The sequence below is a fragment of the Fundulus heteroclitus genome, unplaced genomic scaffold (assembly GCF_011125445.2).
Source record: "Fundulus heteroclitus isolate FHET01 unplaced genomic scaffold, MU-UCD_Fhet_4.1 scaffold_496, whole genome shotgun sequence".
Classification (NCBI taxonomy): domain Eukaryota; kingdom Metazoa; phylum Chordata; class Actinopteri; order Cyprinodontiformes; family Fundulidae; genus Fundulus; species Fundulus heteroclitus.
In genome coordinates, this window is record NW_023396919.1 from 1 (window position 1) to 9,325 (window position 9,325).

The window sequence follows — 9,325 nt, forward strand, 5'->3', positions numbered from 1 at the left end:
CACAGCTGGGAAGACATCCAGTGCAGTACCGATGCCTAAGACCACACACCCCAAAGACCTCCACAGCTACAGCCTGGTAGCATCAGGTGTGATGAAGACCCTCGAGAGAACTTCACTAGGGATCTTTAATATCTTCGCCCCCTGGTAAGGTCCTCACTGGATCCTCTGCAGTTTGCCTACCAGCCTGGCATCGGGGTGCATGCTGCCTGCCACACGGAGTTCGGTGTTGTGCGCAATTCTGTTCCCCGTGACAATCTGTTCCCCTGTGTCAGGAGCGCGCTTTGCAGCCGTTTTCACGGCGCTTGTAATTGATTTCTCGGTAAAACAACTCCTATATTCACGTCAAGGTTGTAACATTTAGTTTTATCAGCAGCTGTTACAAAATTGTAAAATAAAAATAAATAAACGGGATCTTTCAGACATCTGAAATATCCATTATCTTCTCTCCTCCTTCGAAAACTTTGGGAAATAAAGAGCAAATGTTTCCAAATTCTCAAAAATTATGTGTGATAGCATGTAGTATACTAGAACTTTCCTAATCCAGTAAACTGTCATATTTACATTACAACAGGATTTACTGGGAAGTCTGCACTCTCGTCTTAGGCTGACGAGAGTGCAGCATAATTAACATAATGTTTGTGTCCTGCTATCAGCCATCTCATTTTTCAGCAATGTAAAACATATAAATACACACTACGTGCTGGAATACTGTGTTTGGTGGCTTACTTTTATTTGTCAGGGTAAAGTGACAAAAGTTGGAAAAGACCGATTATCTTGCCATTTAAAATAACACAAAACAGCGTAAGAAGACCTCGTTATTTATTTTTATTTTTACAGTTTTGTAATCAGCTGCCGATTAAACTGAATGTTACAATAACCTTGAAATGATTATAGGAGTTGTTTTACCAAAAAACAATTAGAAGCGCCGTGAAACGGCTGCAAAGCATGCTCCCGAGACAGGGGGAACAGATTTTCACGGGTGAACAGAATTGCACACAACACCGGCACACCTGGAGAAACCTGGGAGCACTGTGAGCATCATGTTCTTTCATTTCTCCACCACTTTCAACACCATGCACCACTTCTGTTCACCGTCCACACTGCAGACTTGTCCATCAGCTCCCTCACCTTTAGAAGTGTGCTTCGATTCTTTTCTGTGTCTCTGCTCTGTCTTCTCTAACCCCCAGTCGGTTGAGGCAGATGAGCCGTTCATACTGAGCCCGGTTCTTCTGGAGGTTTTCCTCCCTGGTAAAGGGGAGTTTTCGTCTCCACTGTCGCTTGCTATGCTCAGTATGAGGGATTGCTGCAAAGCCATGGACAATGCAGGCAACTGTCTACTGTGGCTCTACGCTCTTTCATGCAGAGTGCTTGTCAAGACTTGATGCAACCTACTGGGTTTCCGTAGAGAGGAAACTTTTTGACCAATCTGTCTCTATGATTTGATTGAAAATTGACTTTGTAAAGTGCCTTGAGATGACGTGTGTTGTGAATTGCCGCTATATAAATAAAATTGTGTTGAACTGAATAGTCTCTACCACAGACGGCCGAGAGTACAGACAGTGGATCCAGACAGAGCTTTTTAGACTGGTGCTAACAGAACCATCTCAGGTTAAATGCAGGGAAAACAAAGGAGCTGGTGGTGGACCGTCGCAGGAGCAGACCCACCTCACCGATACCGATTGCAGGTTGTTGATCTGATAAAGAATTATTACACTTACTTTAAATCAGCATTTTTCAAAAGAATGAATCTTGTCTGTGAGTCTGGTGTCTTCTGTCTACTGAATTTCCCCATTATGAGACAATAAAGACATTTCTATTCTCACTGCAGGCAAAACTGCCTTTTGTGCAGTGTTAAAAAAACAGTTTTAGGTTTGGCTTAACCCGAAAGACGGTGGTTTTAACCGTCACTAACATGACCTACATACAGCTTTACCACCAAGTAAATCCTTTAAACCCAAATGTTTGTTAGCACAACCTGCAGCTTTGGGTTGTTTCTAGACTGCTGTCAAAATATTTGTTCGACTAATTTAATAGACATTAGACAGGGTATGGAAAGCTAAGTGCATACCAACAGAACTGACCATCTTGGGAAGATTAGATCTGGAGCAAGCAGGAGAGAGAATAGAAAATAAATCCCACAGGATGCTGTCCAGAGTTCGCTTTCTCCCAATCTTACCTCACCGGTTTTGACAGAGTCTGAAATCCACTGTTTCTGGCAACAAAAGGTGTTTGCACTCTGTTGCAACAATGTCAACAACAACCCAGTGCTGCTTCCCCACCCACCAGTTTCACAACTATGCATTGCAGCCAAAACAAGGGAAGAATAAAGAGTAAAGGATCTCTCCCAGGTCTGACTGTGAGTGGCTGGGATCCTGTTGAGCAGCCATGCTGAGCCCGGGTTGTGTGGCTCCTCTCAGCTATGAAGCATGTAGGTGGAAAGAAGTCCTGAGTAGCAGCTTCAGGCCTGAGGCTCCTTAACAAGTTCCAACTACATTCTGGCACAGCTAGGACCAGCCTGAATGCAGAGCTTCCTTCCTTCTCAACAAGCTGGGAGTCGAAATTTCAGTAAAACCTGCCCATGGAGCTGCTCGTTGGAAAAGGCTGAATTTGATTCAATGATCATGTTCTAGAGTCAACAGACCTAATCCTGAAATTACGTGTTCAGGTCACAAAAGGTAGGAAGGTGTGCTTCCGCTCCTCAAATGTCAAATCTTTAAAAAATATATATATATTTTTTTAAAAATTCACAATTCCATCCAACAGCCCGAGATGATGAGTTAATTTAGGTCTACACTACAGGCTACCATTTCAGCTGTTAATGAGCAGAAAGCCACCATAACCGGGAGGTGTTGTGCTAAATTCAGTTCCCCTGCGAAAATCTGTTCCCCTTGTGTTGGGAGCATGCATTGCTGCCGTTTTCACGGCGCTTCTAATTGATTTCTCGGTAAAACAACTCAAGGTGTTAACATTCAGTTTAATTGGCAGCTGTTGTTTACAAAATTGTAAAATAAAAATAAATAAACGCGGTCTTTCAGGCAGCTGAAATATCCATTTTCTCCTCTCCTCCCCCAAAAATCACTGTGGTCAAGTGAGCCCTCAGTAAATCACTGCGGTCAATAAAGAGCAGCTGTTTCCAAATTCTCAAAAATTGTTGTGTGATAGCATGTAGTATACTAGAAATATCCTCAATCCAGTAATCTGTCATATTTTACATTACAACGGGATTTACCAGAAAGTTTACACTCTCGTCTTTTCAAGAAGTCTTAATTTTTGTGCTGTGCTATCAGCCAGTTTCCATCCTCTTATTTCAGCAATGGAAAGTCATAAATACACATTTATACCGATTATCTTGTGATTTAAAATAACACAAAACAGCGTATGAAGACCTCGTTATTTATTTTTATTTTACAATTTTGTAAACAACACCTGCCGATTAAACTGAATGTTACAACCTTGACATGATTACAGGACTGTCTCAGAAAATTAGAATATTGTGATAAAGTTCTTTATTTTCTGTAATGCAATTAAAAAACATGAAATGTCATACATTCTGGATTCATTACAAATCAACTGAAATATCGCAAGCCTTTTATTGTTTTAATATCGCTGATTATGGCGTACAGCTGAAGAAAACTTAAAAATCCTATCTCAAAATATTAGAATATTTCCTCAGACCAAGTAAAAAAAAAATTATAACAGCAAAACAAAATCAAACATTTGAAAATGTCCATTAATGCACTCAGTACTTGGTTGGGAATCCTTTTGCACAGATTACTGCATCAATGCGGCGTGGCATGGAGGCAATCAGCCTGTGGCATTGCTGAGGTGTTATGGATGCCCAGGATGCTTCAGTAGCGGCCTTTAGCTCATTTGCATTGTTGGGTCTGGTGTCTTTCAGCTTCTTCTTCACAATACCCCACAAATTCTCGATGGGGTTCAGGTCAGGGGAATTGGCAGGCCAATCAAGGACAGTAATGCCATAGTCAGTACACCTACTGTGAGAATCTTATGTCGTCTCTTAACCACTACCATACTGTACTTGTGATTTAGTTTACAGAACCAAGCTGAGTGTTTTTCAAGGCTCAGGAAACCCTGCAGTGTTTCGAGTTTTTTAGACGATTCAAGTGAAGTTGAATAGCCTACTACTTTTTCACAATATTCTAATATTTTGAGATAGGATATTTGGGTTTCTTAAACTGTAAGCCATAATCAGGGATATTAAAACAATAAAAGGCTTGCAATATTTCAGTTGATTTGTAATGATTCCAGAATGTATGACATTTCATGTTTTTTAATTGCATTACAGAAATAAAGAACTTTATCACAATATTCTAATTTTCTGAGACAGTCCTGTATATGAGCTGTTTTACCGAGAAATCAATTAGAACACACAGGGGAAAAGATTTTCACAGGGGCCGCCCTGTGGCGTCCTGCAGCTCACCGTGCAGCCGCTGACAGACCGCTCAGTGCAGCGAACCTTCGCAGACAGAACAGCACTATTCTAAAGTTTCCCCGACGGGTAACAACTAAACTCCGTCCACGGTTCAGCACAACTAGATATTCCCAGCACCAAAAACCTTGCTGAATACCTCCATGAGCTGGTTTTTAATTATGTCACACGCCAGACACGACAATTCCCCAAGCAGCTTTAAACTCACTCCATCTTTGCTTAAAGGTCTTCAGCCCCAGTGCCTTTCTTCTCCTCGTCACCGTTTCACTCATCGCTGCTAGAATCCACCGAGACGCCGTTCACCTCAGCGGCTTCTCTCTGACGCTCCACGGCGGCAGTTAATCGTCTCCATCCCCGCTCACACCACGCACCCGTCCGCTTTCACAGAAGACACACAGCCCACGACAGGAGCACCGCGGCTCTGCTGCGTTCAAGTACGGCGGAAAAAACAACGTTCGGCCCTCTTCAGTGTGCTGTGGAGCGGATGCTGGCGTTCAACATTCAACGTTGGCGGGGCTTGCCGGGTTGAAAAGACCCGATTGGGTAGAATCATTGTTTTTCACATACACAAGTTTTCCGTAAGATGGTCCCAGCCTGAACAATGTTGAGCCTGATGTCAGACCGGGAGTAGAACACATCCACAATTTTCAGTTGGGGACAACAGTTATCCGAAACTACGACATAAAAGTTTCTAATGTAGTTGTTCAATGACATTATCAGGCAATGGTGGCTTGCCAATAGGGGGCGCCAGGGCGCTACTCTATCAGAATTGTAAGAAAAAGTATAAACAGTAAACAAACTATATTACTATATATTACAAACTAAAAGGTAACAATCACATCTAACCTTTTATTTTTCAGCATTACAATTCCATTTTGGGTTTATTTGGGGTTATGTGGGTCTCCTATTTTCAATGTTTCAATTACATGGAGCCCCAGACCAATGAATGTGTATCTCCTAACACTTAAGTGTGTTATTGAGACACTTTATTTACTGTTTTCACCCACAGGTTTGCTGGTAGTTCCCAGAGTTTAGAACTAATAGCAGAATGAGAAGCAGATCTTTTAGTTATCAGTCTCCTCTCAGGAGGAGAGACTGACAAAGCTTGTAGTTAGAGTGGCTTAGTTTATCAAGGTTTCTCTGCTTGAGGACATACTGACCAGCTTCCCCCTGCTACTTTCTCTATGATTAATGATAACTTTATGTCTCTATTGTTTCTTTCTTATCAACCCTCAGTCATTTGCCAGAGATGGTTGCATTTACAGAGTCTAGCTTCGCTGAAGGCTTCATCCTCTTATACAAGGGAACCATTCCTTTTCTCTATCACCACATTTGCTCATGGGGAGGAATTGCTGCAAAGTTAAGGACTTGATGCATTTCACTTATCTTTCTGATCATTTTGGTCTTGCAAACTAAAATTAAGCTGTCTTGTATTTTAACAAGCATCGTAACAGACTGTATGTAGCAGATTTTGAATCTGCCTATACCTGGTTTTGATTGATTTGAATATACATAGTTCTATATAAATGGATATAAATTTTATGTGCTTGTCTCGTAAAGTGCCTTGGGCAGTTGAGGTGTTGCCTATTGTACAAATGTGGGCACGTTAGTGAGTGCAATTAGATGAATGTGGCTATAGTGTAAAGCGCTTTTAGCGGTCGGTGAAACTAGAAAAAGGCTATATAGTTCAGTCCATTTACACTGAAATGACAATGTAGTGAACTGGGGCCAACTTGTTTCTGTGATGTATTACCACAGGTAGTTTCAAGGGTGCAACAGAGAGAGCCACTGTTGGTTCTTCATTGCTGTTCACTGACCTCTGCTTCATCAGTGAGAATGCTACACAGTACAATGCGACGTATGAAGAAGGGGCCCCAGAAATGCTTGTGTCATTTGTGCCTTAAATTGACTTCCAAAACTCCTGGGCTTGGGTTTTATAGTCTTACTCACTTTCTTTATTTAAAAAAATATTTTGCTCATTTCTTTTAAAAAGAAAGTCTCCTGGTTTTCTCTCCACCCTGTTAAAATAAATTTCCACACTCTGCCCATAAGTTGTAAAGCAGTCAGTTCTCAGTAAACATGAGACCTGGGATCAGATTTCCATCCTACTTTCCTCAAGTGATAAGGTTTAGTCAACAAAAGCAGGTTTTCATTTCATTGCTGAAGCACTGGCTAGTATGAGCTACATACAGTACATACCAAATTTCTTTAACAGCTCCTGCACCCGACTTACTTCTGAAGGGGCATCTTCTTCTACAACTAAGACAAGGTTTAAAAGTCAGAAAATGTGCAGATTTTGGCATTTCATATTACAAACTCACTTTAAAGATTTTTACACAATAAAGTCCTTTTCAATAAATCAGAACCTGTGTTCCGATGACGCTCGTTTGACAGATTAAAATGACCTTTTGGAAATAACCTCTAAGCAGTTGTTATAAATTGGTTTCATCAAACCCACTGTATTAACAATGTTTTTTTTTTATTGGTTTGAGGTAATAGTCAAACTTTAAATGTCCTGCTTTCATTAGTTGTATGCAGAAAATTATCCTAATTAACGGAAATAAAAGTCCATATTTAATCTATATATTGTTTTTGACTTGGTGAATTGAGCTACTGAAGTAAATTAACTTTTCAATAATATTTTTCAATAACATTCTTCATTAAATTTAACTGTATGTGTCTGACTGATGATTCTGTCCTTAAAGGGATTAATGGCAGTAGAATTGAAAATGTACCTTATTTTCAAAAAGCCTTACTGCTTACTGCAGGATGTCTTGATTAAGCGTGGGCTGTATTGCCAGTCACTTTTAAACTTCTCTGTAAACGTTAGGGCCCTTGACAAAATCAAATTTTTCAGTTGAAACAAGGTAGATTGTTAACGTTGGAGTATTCTAGCAAATGGCAGATTATGAAAATAAATACTAAACCAACAACTGAAGGACTAAACAGACTGGGCCACAAGTATATTTAGATGATAGAAAGAAACTGAAAATTCTAGGAATAAACCACCTTTTCTGGATGGTTCTCGAGCTGATGAAAAAGATCGCAACCCCCTCCTTCGATCAAATCGACCCTCATCCTCACTGTTGTGCCTTTCTGTAGATAAAAAACAAAAGGTTTACAGAGCATGAGCTCAGTTTTAACTGAAGATCAGAACATCCACATGATTGTGCCTCGGTGTGATCAACTGCCTTACTTTTGATACGAAGAGATGAGAAGCTGAAAGTCCTTCGTGTGTTTGGAGAAATAATTTGCTCACTTTCCTGAAAGGATATAACAAAAGAGATGTTGGGTAAAAAAATTAAAACAAACTATTAAAATGAATTTGATGACAAAAAATATATATTTAACATTTTTACTTGCTAGAAGGACTATATGCATTAGAAGTTATGACACACAATATGATTAGTAGATGTCTTCTGATAACTTGACAAACGTCTTGATGTTTATGTTGAAGCTGGCCTTGAAATCTGATAATAACTAACAATAACCTTTAAAAAGTGAGCCGGTCCCCTGGGACGGATTGATGGATGGATGCCTCTGTTGTTTTTCTCTATTTTCTCCTACCAGGAAGCTTTGTCTTCAACATCTGGCATCCAGCGCATCCACTCTTCCTCCTGCCTCAGTAACATTGTCTTCAAACTGAGCAGTCCCTCAGATATATTTGTTTCTATTATTGTGCATTTTGGTCCCTCCTGATGTAAATCTGGATAGTCACGCAAGAGAAACGAAGCACTGAGGCTGGATACCGAAGTATGTCTGACTTTGTCTAATGTCACATAGTCACAAATAATATCACATATAGGAGTGCCTATTCAGTCCACTGCAAAGATTCAGGCATTCAAGATGAAGGAAATCACAAATGTGACACTGGCTCAAATCATGAATGAATCACGAGTCAAACACAATCAGCATACAAAACAAAGAATGCATGTTGAGTTTGGTTCAGCATGTGCCCGTTGCCTCATGGTTTATAGAGATTTGGTGACTTTTTTCACTTTGGAAATTTGCCAGCAGTATGATTACTCATTTACCCTGGAAAGTCTCCAATAATAACCGGATAACCAGCATGGCCTTACAGAAAGTGTTTTAAGAGCAAGGCTTTCTCTGTAGACCTTCATGAATGTTAAAATCAGAGGATTAGTGCTGAGTGTGTTTCATAAAACTATATTTCGGTCTTGAAATTGTTGATAACTTCAAACTATTCTTCTAATACAACTGGGGGGGGGGGGGGGGGGGGCTTTCACTACTGTGCTTCATTGCTGTTGCTTGCAGTCTTAACTAGATTCCCAAACGCAATCCTTCCCAGAAGGCTCGTCTTGCCTGCATTGTGAACAAATCTTATTGGCTCAGGATGGGAAGACACTCTCTATTTATAGCACAGAAATAATAGGACATATCCCTCTCCTATGGGAAGACTCCTCAGCAAAATAAACCACTGGTGTACAAGTGGAATGCATCAATGAAGGGTTAGTGGAAGACACAAGGTAGCAAGATGATAATAATAAAAGTTGAACTTTCTTCCTGCCTTTATTTCTCATTCCCCCTATTTAAAATAATAAGCATTGCTGCTTAATGCATCACTGAGCATTCCTTGGACCATTCTTCTTGTGCTGGAAATGATACGTTTTGTGTTATTGCTTGTTTTGAATGAAAACCTGATGAGTTGGGCAGTGAGCAGTAGCAGAGAAGTGTGCCCAACAGAGAGGACTCTAGAGTAAACAACAAAGCATCATTTTTTTATGAGAGGAGTCTTTAGAACAAATGAACACTTTCCAAACTGAACATTGAGACGTCACTGATCTCTTTCAATATGTAGTTACATTTCTGAACTTGGTCAGGCCTGTGCCTGCTGTATTTTTGGACATAAACATT

At 40.3% G+C, this 9,325-nt stretch overlaps 1 long non-coding RNA gene across 1 annotated transcript; it reads right to left on the reverse strand.

Annotated features, from left to right (window-relative positions):
• Positions 1-4,395: 4,395 nt before the first annotated feature.
• LOC118560858 lies at positions 4,396-8,668 on the reverse strand. The gene is made up of 5 exons (XR_004929644.1): positions 7,942-8,668; positions 7,647-7,713; positions 7,460-7,546; positions 6,650-6,709; positions 4,396-5,060 (listed from the first exon to the last, which is right to left on the reverse strand). It is a non-coding gene; the product is annotated as an uncharacterized LOC118560858 (long non-coding RNA).
• Between the last annotated feature and the right edge of the window lie 657 nt (positions 8,669-9,325).